The following is a 14773-nucleotide window of genomic DNA, read 5'->3' as shown; positions in this document are numbered from 1 at the left end:
TATGTCCTGATGGTGGTGGACTTCCTCCTCAGGCGCAATTTCTTCATGTTCAACAATAAATTTTATCTTCAGATATCGGGGGTGTCGATGGGGGCTAGATTCTCTCCCTCCATTGCCAATATTTTTATGGAATGGTGGGAGAGGTGTTTTCTCTTCATCGACACCCACCCTTTTTGGCACCACATCAGGTGGTATGGCCGTTACATCGATGACCTGATCCTGATCTGGACGGGCGATGTGGCGGCCATACCATCCTTTTGTGGTTACATCAACTCCTGTGTGGACACCATCTCCTTTAGTGTCCATCATGATACATTGGAGGTGGCTTTTTTGGATTTGCGCCTGAGGGGGGACCCCGCCACCAGTCAGGTTTCTACCTGCACATACAGGAAACCTATGGCAGGTAATACCACATTACATGCGACATCATGTCATCCAAAACATGTAACTGCCAATATACCCAGGGGGGAAATAATCCGTGGAAGAAGGAATTGCACGGAAGAAATAAGCTTTATGGAGGAGGCTGGATATATTTCCCATAGACTAGGTAAAAGAGGATATAGTGCAAAACATGTAAAGGATGCCATAGTTCAGGTTTCAACCATTGAAAGGAGATCCCTCCTCTATCCTAGACAGGAAGATCAATTGCAAAGGGAGACCCCACCACCTGATACAGGCACTAATAGCGAAAATAAAAATAGAAATAAAAATTATAATATCAAGGACAAGGGCAGAAGGAATAATCTGTTTGTGACACAATATAGTACAGAGTACCAACAGATATGTCATATCATAAAGAAACATTTTCCTGTCCTGTCTTATGATAGAGAATGGACTGACATAGTTGCAGACGGGGTTAAATGCGCAGCTAGAAATGCGCCCACAATTGCAAACTATGTCAGCCCCAGCCTATATCAAGAAGAGAAAAAGTTGCAACCAGTGTGGCTTAGGACCAAGGGGAGTTACAAGTGCGGACACCACAGATGTATTTGCTGCACACATATGATAAAATCCAAAACTTTTTCCTCAACTGTAAACAACAGAATTTTTCCAATGAAAGCGTATCTCAATTGCAATACAACCCATGCTGTTTATTTGATCACTTGCACAAAATGTAAATTGCAATACGTGGGCTGCACTATTAATGCAATAAAATCTAGAATACGCAAACACATCTCTGATGTGCCCCACCATGGCAGTCGCAATGTGTCTGCAGCTAGTCTGCATTTTGCTGTCTGCCATGGTGGGGACACATAAGACAGGGTAGTACAAGGCATAGAAAAAGATTTTCTGCCTAAGCGTGGAGGAGATTATAAAAGAAAATTATTAAACAGAGAATCTTTTTGGATTTTTTCGCTGAACACGCGTCAACCTGACGGGCTCAACAAACGCCTAGATCTGATTCTGCAGCAATAATTCACATACTAATAGTTTGGTGTATGAATTTCTCCTTTTCCTGACAATTCTATAGCAATTATTTTTCTGGTGATCTGATTTCCATCACATTCCACTACATTCTGCTAAATCATTGCTATATATCCAGCATATACCCCATGTATCCCTTTTTTTATATATGTATACACTTATATGACATAGTTTTTGCATAGCTATTACATGTATATATATTTTTTCTATGCATATATATGGTTATATTTTTGTTTTTTCTCTTATTTAATTTTCATGTGAAGAGTTAACTGAAGGTGTGGCACCTTTTCCTGGGGGCGGCTACAGACCTGTGGAAACAATCAGTGAACACAGGTGCACCCTCCCCTTATAGGTCTCACTTTTAATGTCTTTCTGTGTCATGAAGAAGGGCTGGAATTGTCTCTGGTAGCCCGAAACGCGTAGACAAGACTGCTAATTTTTGTAATTCATGGATGAGTTTTTAACCGCAAGCTGAATAAACGCATATTCCTTTATCCAAGTGGAGCTGAATTCCTCTCAACTTCTTTTTGCATTTGCTGCCCGCACCTGACACGGGGTATCCGTGCTCACAATCAAAGGAAGGGCAGGTGAGAGCTGCTACACTTCTCTTTTTCTTATCATCTGCTTAACATACATTGTGACGTCATAATGGAATCTGGGATACTACCATCTGCGAACCATACATTGTGACCTCATAATAAAATCCTGGATACTATTATCTGTGCACCATACATTGTGACATCATAATGGAATCCTGGATACTATTATCTGCTGACCATACATTGTGACATCATAATGGAATCCTGGATACTATTATCTGCTGACCATACATTGTGACATTAAAATGGAATCCGGGATACTATCATCTGCTGACCATACATTGTGACATCATAATGGAATCCTAAATACTATTATCTGCTGACAATACATTGTAACATCATAATGCATTCCCGTATACTACCATCTGCTGACCATACAATGTGACATTATAATGGAATCCGGGATACTATCATCTGCTGACCATACATTGTGACGTCATAATGGAATCTGGGATACTATTATCTGCTGACCATACAATGTGACATCATAATGGAATTGTCACAACCAGACAGCTGAGAAGCTCTGACAGAAGCCTTTCAGAACCTCCTCCTTGAGTTTTCTTTGTTTTGGTTTCAGTTCCTCATCTCGTTAGCCTTTCTCAGCTGTCATGCAGTTGGACTGATTGCTTCCCTTTAAATTCCTCCCTATAATGCAGTAGTGTGCGGCTTATACAACTTCCTGGAGTGTATGTGCATGCTGTTCCTATATCCCAGTCTTCTGCAAGATAAGTGCTGTATATTTATTTGTGATTTTCTGTTTGCTGGATCTTAGGAGACCCTGACTCCCTCCGTGTCTAGTGTAGGGAGCCAGAGGTCGTGTCCCCTCACTATTGTAGGGTCTTCAGGCGTTAGATAGTCGAGGTACGTGGATATGCGACCATCCACCTTTGGGGTGTTCGCATAGGCTGAGCAGTCAGGGAGAGTGTGCCAGGTCTCATGCAGGGGTCTCCTTTTTGTTCCTTAGTTGTGGATCCAGTGAGTCATAGATTATTTTGCATTGTCTTGTTTCCTGTACACCATCCGTGACAGGAATACTGGATACTACTATCTGCTGACCATATATTGTGACATCATAACGGAATTCGGGATACTATCATCAGTTGACCATACATTGAAAAGTCATAATGGAATCCGGGATACTACCATCTGCTGACCATACATTGTGACATCATAATGGAATCCTGGATACTATTATCTGCTGACCATACATTGTGACGTCATAATGGAATCCGGGATACTATTATCTGCTGACCATACATTGTGACATCATAATGGAATCCTAAATACTATTATCTGCTGACAATACATTGTAACATCATAATGCATTCCCGTATACTACCATCTGCTGACCATACAATGTGACATTATAATGGAATCCGGGATACTATCATCTGCTGACCATACATTGTGACGTCATAATGGAATCTGGGATACTATTATCTGCTGACCATACAATGTGACATCATAATGGAATTGTCACAACCAGACAGCTGAAAAGCTCTGACAGAAGCCTTTCAGAACCTCCTCCTTGAGTTTTCTTTGTTTTGGTTTCAGTTCCTCATCTCGTTAGCCTTTCTCAGCTGTCATGCAGTTGGACTGATTGCTTCCCTTTAAATTCCTCCCTATAATGCAGTAGTGTGCGGCTTATACAACTTCCTGGAGTGTATGTGCATGCTGTTCCTATCTCCCAGTCTTCTGCAAGATAAGTGCTGTATATTTATTTGTGATTTTCTGTTTGCTGGATCTTAGGAGACCGTGACTCCCTCCGTGTCTAGTGTAGGGAGCCAGAGGTCGTGTCCCCTCACTATTGTAGGGTCTTCAGGCGAGGTACGTGGATATGCGACCATCCACCTTTGGGGTGTTCGCATAGGCTGAGCAGTCAGGGAGAGTGTGCCAGGTCTCATGCAGGGGTCTCCCTTTTGTACCTTAGTTGTGGATCCAGTGAGTCATAAATTATTTTGCATTGTCTTGTTTCCTGTACACCATCCGTGACAGGAATACTGGATACTACTATCTGCTGACCATATATTGTGACATCATAACGGAATTCGGGATACTATCATCTGTTGACCATACATTGAAAAGTCATAATGGAATCCGGGATACTACCATCTGCTGACCATACATTGTGACATCATAATGGAATCCTGGATACTATTATCTGCTGACCATACATTGTGACGTCATAATGGAATCCGGGATACTATTATCTGCTGACCATACATTGTGACATCATAATGGAATCCTGGATACTATTATCTACTGACTATTCATTGTGACATCATAATGGAATACGGGATACTATCATCTGCTGTTCATACATTGTGACGTCATAATGGAACCCAGTATACTAACATCTGCTAGCCATACATTGTGACATGATAATGGAATCCTGGATACTATTATCTGCTGACCATACATTGTGACATCATAATAAAATCTGGGATACTATCATCTGCTAGCCATACATTGTGACATTATAATGGAATCCTGGATACTATTATCTGCTGACCATACATTGTGACATCATAATGGAATCCTAAATACTATTTTCTGCTGACAATACATTGTGACATCATAATAGAATCCGGGGTACTACCATCTGCTGACCATACATTGTGACATCATAATGGAATCCTGGATACTATTATCTGCTGACCATACATTGTGACATCATAATGAAATCCGGGATACTATCATCTGCGAACCATACATTGTGACATCATAATAAAATCCTGGATACTATTATCTGCGCACCATACATTGTGACATCATAATGGAATCCTGGATACTATCATCTGCTGACCATACATTGTGACATCATAATGGAATCCTGGATACTACCATCTGCAAATCATACATTGTGACATCATAATGGAACCTAAATACTATTATCTGCTGACAATACATTGTGACATCATAATGCATTTCCATATACTACCATCTGCTGACCATACGTTGTGACATCATAATAGAATCTTGGATACTATTATCTGATGGCTTTATACATTGTGGCATCATAATGGAATCCTGGTTACTATTATGTGCTGACCATACATTGTGACATATTAATGGAAACCTAAATACTATTATGTCCTGACAATACATTGTAACATCATAATGTATTCCGGTATACTACTATCTGCTGACCATACATTGTGACATTAAAATGGAATCCGGGATAATATCATCTGCTGACCATACATTGTGACGTCATAATGGAATACTGGATACTACCATCTGCTGACCATACATTGTGACATCATAACGGAATTCGGGATACTATCATCTGTTGACCATAAATTGAAAAGTCATAATGGAATCCGGGAAACTACCATCTGCTGACCATACATTGTGACATCATAATGGAATCCTGGATACTATTATCTGCTGACCATACATTGTGACATCATAATGGAATCCGGGATACTATCATCTGCTGACCATACATTGTGACGTCATAATGGAATCAGGGATACTACAATCTGCTAGCCATACATTGTGACATCATAATGGAATCCGGGATACTATCATCTGCTGACCATACATTGTGACGTCATAATGGAATCAGGGATACTACCATCTGCTAGCCATACACTGTGACATCATAATGGAATCCTGGATATTATTATCTGCTGAACTTACATTGTAACATCATATAGGAAACCGGGATACTATTATCTGCTGACCATACATTGTAACATTATAATGCATTCCCATATACTACCATCTGTTGACCATACATTGTGACATCATAAGGGAAACCAGGATACTACCATCTGCTGACCATACATTGTGATATTCTAATGGATTCCGGGATAATATAATCTGCTGACCATACATTGTGACGTCATAATAGAATCCGGGATACTACCATCTGCTGATCATACATTGCGACATCATAATGGAATCCAGGATACTATCATCTGCTGACCATACATTATGACATCGTAATGGAATCCTGGATACTATAATCTGCTGACCATACATTGTGACATCATAATGGAATCCAGAATACTATCATCTGCTGACTATACATTGCAACATCATAATTGAATCCGGCATACAAGCATCTGCTGAGCATACATTGTGACATCATAATGGAATCCGGGATATTATCATCTGCTGACCATACATTGTGACATCATAATCGAATCCGGGATACTACCATCTGCTGACCATACATTGTGATATTCTAATGGGATCCGGGATAATATAATCTGCTGACCATACATTGTGACGTCATAATGGAATCCGGTATACTATCATCTGCTGATCATACATTGTAACATCATAATGGAATCCAGGATACTATAATCTGCTGACCATACATTGTGACATCATAATGGAATAAAGGATACTATTATCTGCTGAGTATACATTGTGACGTCATAATGGAATACGGGATACTATCATCTGCTGACCATAAATTGTGATATCATAATGGAATCCTGGATACTATTAACTGCTGACCATAGAAAGTGAAATCATAATGGAATCCGGGATAATAGCATCTGCTGACCATACATTGTGACATCATAATGGAATCCTGGATACTATTATCTGCTGACCATACATTGTGACGTCATAAAGGAATCTGGGATACTACTATCTGCGAACCAGACATTGTGACATCATAATAAAATCCTGGATACTATTATCGGCGCACCATACATTGTGACATCATAATGGAATCCTGGATACTATTATCTGCTGACCATACATTGTGACATCATAATGAAATCCTGGATACTATTATCTGCTGACCATAGAAAGTGAAATCATAATGGAATCCGGGATACTATCATCTGCTGACAATACATTGTGACATCATAATGGAATCCTAAATACTATTATCTGCTGACAATACATTGTGACATCATAATGCATTTCCATATACTACCATCTGCTGACCATACATTGTGACATCATAATGGAATCTTGGATACTATCATCTGATGGCTTTATACATTGTGGCATCATAATGGAATTCTGGTTACCATTATGTGCTGACCATACATTGTGACATAATAATGGAAACCTAAATACTATTATGTGCTGACAATACATTGTAACATCATAATGCATTCCCGTATACTACCATCTGCTGACCATACATTGTGACATTATAATGGAATCCGGGATACTATCATCTGCTGACCATACATTGTGACGTCATAATGGAATCTGGGATACTATTATCTGCTGACCATACAATGTGACATCATAATGGAATACTGGATACTACTATCTGCTGACTATACATTGTGACATCATAACGGAATTCGGGATACTATCATCTGTTGACCATACATTGAAAAGTCATAATGGAATCCGGGATACTACCATCTGCTGACCATACATTGTGACGTCATAATGGAATCCTGGATACTATTATCTGCCCACCATACATTGTGACATCATAATGGAATCCGGGATACTATCATCTGCTGAGCATACATTGTGACATCATAACGGAATTCAGGATACTCTCATCTGCTTACCATTTATTGTGACATTATGATGGAATCCGGGAAACTATCATCTGCTGACCATACATTGTGACGTCATAATGGAATCCGGGATACTATTATCTGCTGACTATTCATTGTGACATCATAATGGAATCCTGGATACTATTATCTGCTCACCATACATTGTGATATCATAATGGAATCTGGGATACTATCATCTGCTAGCCATACATTGTGACATCATAATGGAATCCTAAATACTATTTTCTGCTGACAATACATTGTGACATCATAATAGAATCCGGGATACTACCATCTGCTGACCATAAATTTTGACGTCATAATGGAATCCGGAATACTACCATCTGCTGACCATACATTGTGACATCATAATGGAATCCTAAATTCTATTATCTGCTAGCCATACATTGTGACATCATAATCAAATCCAGGATACTATCATCTGCTGACCATACATTGTAATATCATAATGGAATCCGGGATGCTACAATCTGCTAGCCATACATTGTGACATCATAATGGAATCCTGGATACTATTATCTGCTGACCATACATTGTGACGTCATAATGGAATCTGGGATACTACCATCTGCGAACCATACATTGTGACATCATAATAAAATCATGGATACTATTATCGGCGCACCATACATTGTGACATCATAATAGAATCCTGGATACTATTATCTGCTGACCATACATTGTGACATCATAATGAAATCCTGGATACTATTATCTGCTGACCATAGAAAGTGAAATCATAATGAAATCCGGGATACTATCATCTGCTGACAATACATTGTGACATCATAATGGAATCCTAAATACTATTATCTGCTGACAATATATTGTGACATCAAAGTGCATTTCCATATACTACCATCTGCTGACCATACATTGTGACATCATAATGGAATCTTGGATACTATCATCTGATGGCTTTATACATTGTGGCATCATAATGGAATCCTGGTTACCATTATGTGCTGACCATACATTGTGACATAATAATGGAAACCTAAATACTATTATGAGCTGACAATACATTGTAACATCATAATGCATTCCCGTGTACTACCATCTGCTGACCATACATTGTGACATTATAATGGAATCCGGGATACTATCATCTGCTGACCATACACTGTGACGTCATAATGGAATCTGGGATACTATTATCTGCTGACCATACAATGTGACATCATAATGAAATACTGGATACTACTATCTGCTGACCATACATTGTGACATCATAACGGAATTCGGGATACTATCATCTGTTGACCATACATTGAAAAGTCATAATGGAATCCGGGATACTACCATCTGCTGACCATACATTGTGACATCATAACGGAATTCAGGATACTCTCATCTGCTTACCATTCATTGTGACATCATGATGGAATCCGGGAAACTATCATCTGCTGACCATATATTGTGACGTCATAATGGAATCCGGGATACTATTATCTGCTGACTATTCATTGTGACATCATAATGGAATCCTGGATACTATTATCTGCTGACCATACATTGTGACATCATAATGGAATCTGGGATACTATTATCTGCTGACCATACAATGTGACATCATAATGGAATACTGGATACTACTATCTGCTGACCATACATTGTGACATCATAACGGAATTCGGGATACTATCATCTGTTGACCATACATTGAAAAGTCATAATGGAATCCGGGATACTACCATCTGCTGACCATACATTGTGACGTCATAATGGAATCCTGGATACTATTATCTGCCCACCATACATTGTGACATCATAATGGAATCCGGGATACTATCATCTGCTGAGCATACATTGTGACATCATAACGGAATTCAGGATACTCTCATCTGCTTACCATTCATTGTAACATTATGATGGAATCCGGGAAACTATCTTCTGCTGACCATACATTGTGACTAGAGTTGAGCGAACACCTGGATGTTCGGGTTTGAGAAGTTCGGCCGAACTTCCCGAAAATGTTCGGGTTCGGGATCCGAACCCGACCCGAACTTCGTCCCGAACCCGAACCCGAACCCCATTGAAGTCAATGGGGACCCGAACTTTTGGGCACTAAAAAGGCTGTAAAACAGCCCAGGAAAGAGCTAGAGGGCTGCAAAAGGCAGCAACATGTAGGTAAATCCCCTGCAAACAAATGTGGATAGGGAAATGAATTAAAATTAAAATTAAAAAAATAAAAATGAACCAATATCAATTGGACAGAGGTCCCATAGCAGAGAATCTGGCTTCACGCCAGCAGAGAATCAGTCTCTTCATGCCATAGCAAAGAATCTGGCTTCATGTCAGCAGAGAATCAGTCTCTTCATGCCATAGCAGAGAATCTGGCTTCATGTCAGCGCAGAATCAGTCTTCATGTCATAGCAGAGAATCAGGCTTCACGTCACCCACCACTGGAACAGGCCACTGTCACACATTTAGGCCCCGGCACCCAGACAGAGGAGAGCGGTCCCGTAACAGAGAATCTGGCCTTATGTCAGCGCAGAATCTGTCTTCATGTCATAGCAGAGAATCAAGCTTCACGTCACCCACCACTGGAACAGGCCACTGTCACACATTTAGGCCTCGGCACCCAGACAGAGGAGAGAGGTCCTGTAACAGAGAATCTGGCCTTATGTCAGCACAGAATCTGTCTTCATGTCATAGCAGAGAATCAGGCATCACGTCACCCACCACTGGAACAGGCCACTGTCACACATTTAGGCCCAGGCACCCAGGCAGAGGAGAGAGGTCCCGTAACAGATAATCTGGCCTTATGTCAGCACAGAATCTGTCTTAATGTCATAACAGAGAATCAGGCTTCACGTCACCCACCACTGGAACAGGCCACTGTCACACATTTAGGCCCAGGCACCCAGGCAGAGGAGAGAGGTCCCGTAACAGAGAATCTGGCCTTATGTCAGCGCAGAATCTGTCTTCATGTCATAGCAGAGAATCAGGCATCACGTCACCCACCACTGGAACAGGCCACTGTCACACATTTAGGCCCCGGCACCCAGACAGAGGAGAGCGGTCCCGTAACAGAGAATCTGGCCTTATGTCAGCGCAGAATCTGTCTTCATGTCATAGCAGAGAATCAGGCTTCACGTCAGCCACCACTGGAACAGGCCACTGTCACACATTTAGGCCCAGGCACCCAGGCAGAGGAGAGAGGTCCCGTAACAGAGAATCTGGCCTTATGTCAGCGCAGAATCTGTATTCATGTCATAGCAGAGAATCAGGCTTCACGTCACCCACCACTGGAACAGGCCACTGTCACATATTTAGGCCCCGGCACCCAGACAGAGGAGAGAGGTCCCGTAACAGAGAATCTGGCCTTATGTCAGCGCAGAATCAGTCTTCATGTCATAGCAGAGAATCAGGCTTCACGTCACCCACCACTGGAACAGGCCACTGTCACATATTTAGGCCCAGGCACCCAGGCAGAGGAGAGAGGTCCCGTAACAGAGAATCTGGCCTTATATAAGCACAGAATCAGTCTTCATGTCATAGCAGAGAATCAGGCTTCACGTCACCCACCACTGGAACAGGCCACTGTCACACATTTAGGCCCCGGCACCCAGACAGAGGAGAGGTTCATTCAACTTTGGGTTGCCCCGCAATATAATGGTAAAATGAAAATAAAAATAGTATTGAATGAGGAAGTGCCCTGGAGTAGAATAATATATTGTTAAGGGGAGGTAGTTAATATCTAATCTGCACAAGGGATGGACAGGTCCTGTGGGATCCATGCCTGGTTAATTTTTATGAACGTCAGCTTGTCCACATTGGCTGTAGACAGGCGGCTGCGTTTGTCTGTAATGACGCCCCCTGCCGTGCTGAATACACGTTCAGACAAAACGCTGGCCGCCGGGCAGGCCAGCACCTCCAAGGCATAAAAGGCTAGCTCTGGCCACGTGGACAATTTGGAGACCCAGAAGTTGAATGGGGCCGAACCATCAGTCAGTACGTGGAGGGGTGTGCACAGGTACTGTTCCACCATGTTAGTGAAATGTTGCCTCCTGCTAACACGTTCCGTATCAGGTGGTGGTGCAGTTAGCTGTGGCGTGGTGACAAAACTTTTCCACATCTCTGCCATGCTAACCCTGCCCTCAGAGGAGCTGGCCGTGACACAGCTGCGTTGGCGACCTCTTGCTCCTCCTCTGCCTTTGCCTTGGGCTTCCACTGGTTCCCCTGTGACATTTGGGAATGCTCTCAGTAGCGCGTCTACCAACGTGCGCTTGTACTCGCGCATCTTCCTATCACGCTCCAGTGTAGGAAGTAAGGTGGGCACATTGTCTTTGTACCGGGGATCCAGCAGGGTGGCAACCCAGTAGTCCGCACACGTTAAAATGTGGGCAACTCTGCTGTCGTTGCGCAGGCACTGCAGCATGTAGTCGCTCATGTGTGCCAGGCTGCCCAGAGGTAAGGACAAGCTGTCCTCTGTGGGAGGCGTATCGTCATCGTCCTGTGTTTCCCCCCAGCCACGCACCAGTGATGGGCCCGAGCTGCTTTGGGTGCCACCCCGCTGTGAACATGCTTCATCCTCATCCTCCTCCACCTCCTCCTCATCCTCGTCCTCCTCGTCCTCCAGTAGTGGGCCCTGTCTGGCCACATTTGTACCTGGCCTCTGGTGTTGCAAAAAACCTCCCTCTGAGTCACTTTGAAGAGACTGGCCTGAAAGTGCTAAAAATGACCCCTCTTCCTCCTCTTCCTCCTGGGCCACCTCCTCTTCCTTCATCCCCCTAAGTGTTTTCTCAAGGAGACATAGAAGTGGTATTGTAATGCTGATAACGGCGTCATCGCCACTGGCCATGTTGGTGGAGTACTCGAAACAGCGCAACAGGGCACACAGGTCTCGCATGGAGGCCCAGTCATTGGTGGTGAAGTGGTGCTGTTCCGCAGTGCGACTGACCCATGCGTGCAGCAGCTGAAACTCCACTATGGCCTGCTGCTGCTCGCACAGTCTGTCCAGCATGTGCAAGGTGGAGTTCCACCTGGTGGGCACATCGCATATGAGGCGGTGAGCAGGAAGGCCGAAGTTACGCTGTAGCGCAGACAGGCGTGCAGCATCAGGGTGTGAACGCCGGAAGCGCGAACAGATGGCCCGCACTTTATGCAGCAGCTCTGACATGTCGGGGTAGTTGCGAATGAACTTCTGCACCACCAAATTCAGCACATGCGCCAGGCAAGGGATGTGCGTCAAACCGGCTAGTCCCAGAGCTGCAACGAGATTTTGCCCATGATCGCACACCACCAGGCCGGGCTTGAGGCTCACCGGCAGCAACCACTCGTCAGTCTGTTGTTCTATACCCCGCCACAACTCCTGTGCGGTGTGGGGCCTGTCCCCCAAACATATGAGTTTCAGAACGGCCTGCTGACGTTTACCCCGGGCTGTGCTGAAGTTGGTGGTGAAGGTGTGTGGCTGACTGGATGAGCAGGTGGAAGAAGAGGAGGAGGAGACAGGAGGCAAAGAATGTTGCCCTGCGATCCTTGGCGGCGGAAGGACGTGCGCCAAACATCTCTCCGCCTGGGGCCCAGCCGCCACTACATTTACCCAGTGTGCAGTTAGGGAGATATAGCGTCCCTGGCCGTGCTTACTGGTCCACGTATCTGTGGTTAGGTGGACCTTGCCACAGATGGCGTTGCGCAGTGCACACTTGATTTTATCGGACACTTGGTTGTGCAGGGAAGGCACGGCTCTCTTGGAGAAGTTGTGGTGGCTGGGAACAACATACTGTGGGACAGCAAGCGACATGAGCTGTTTGAAGCTGTGTGTGTCCACCAGCCTAAATGACAGCATTTCATAGGCCAGTAGTTTAGAAATGCTGGCATTCAGGGCCAGGGATCGAGGGTGGCTAGGTGTGAATTTACGCTTTCTCTCAAATGTTTGTGAGATGGAGAGCTGAACGCTGCCGTGTGACATGGTTGAGATGCTTGGTGACGCAGGTGGTGGTGTTGGTGGTACATCCCATGTTTGCTGGGCGGCAGGTGCCAACGTTCCTCCAGAGGCGGAGGAAGAGGCCGAGGCAGCGGCAGCAGCAGAAGAGGCCGAGGCGGCAGCAGCAGAAGAGGTAGCAGGGGGAGCCTGAGTGACTTCCTTGTTTTTAAGGTGTTTACTCCACTGCAGTTCATGCTTTGCATGCAGGTGCCTGGTCATGCAGGTTAAGCTAAGGTTCAGAACGTTAATGCCTCGCTTCAGGCTCTGATGGCACAGCGTGCAAACCACTCGGGTCTTGTCGTCAGCACATTGTTTGAAGAAGTGCCATGCCAGGGAACTCCTTGAAGCTGCCTTTGGGGTGCTCGGTCCCAGATGGCGGCGGTCAGTAGCAGGCGGAGTCTCTTGGCGACGGGTGTTCTGATTTTGCCCACTGCTCCCTCTTTTGCTACGCTGTTGGCTCGGTCTCACCACTGCCTCTTCCTCCGAACTGTGAAAGTCAGTGGCACGACCTTCATTACATGTGGGGTCTAGGACCTCATCGTCCCCTGCATCGTCTTCCACCCAGTCTTGATCCCTGACCTCCTGTTCAGTCTGCACACTGCAGAAAGACGCAGCAGTTGGCACCTGTGTTTCGTCATCATCAGAGACGTGCTGAGGTGGTATTCCCATGTCCTCATCATCAGGAAAAATAAGTGGTTGTGCGTTAGTGCATTCTATCTCTTCCACCCCTGGGGAAGGGCTAGGTGGATGCCCTTGGGAAACCCTGGCAGCAGAGTCTTCAAACAGCATAAGAGACTGCTGCATAACTTGAGGCTCAGACAGTTTCCCTGATATGCATGGGGGTGATGTGACAGACCGATGGGCTTGGTTTTCATGCGCCATCTGTGCGCTTTCTGCAGAAGACTGGGTGGGAGATAATGTGAACGTGCTGGATGCACTGTCGGCCACCCAATTGACTAATGCCTGTACCTGCTCAGGCCTTACCATCCTTAGAACGGCATTGGGCCCCTCCAAATATCGCTGTAAATTCTGCTGGCTACTGGGACCTGAGGTAGTTGGTTCACTAGGACGTGTGGCTGTGGCAGAATGGCCACGTCCTCTCCCAGCACCAGAGGGTCCACTAACACCACCACGACCATGTCCACGTCCGCGTACGCGTCCCTTATTAGATGTTTTCCCCATTGTTCCCGTTCACCACAATTTTGAGAATGGCAAATTTGGGAATAGTTTTTCACCCCAGAACAAAAACTGTGCTTTTACGGTCACTACAAATAACTTGACCAGCTTAAACAGTACAGATT

Source organism: Bufo bufo, chromosome 8 (genome assembly GCF_905171765.1).
Source record: "Bufo bufo chromosome 8, aBufBuf1.1, whole genome shotgun sequence".
Classification (NCBI taxonomy): Eukaryota; Metazoa; Chordata; class Amphibia; order Anura; family Bufonidae; genus Bufo; species Bufo bufo.
The sequence above is the reverse complement of the archived record's forward strand: the minus strand, read 5'-3'. Positions refer to the sequence as shown.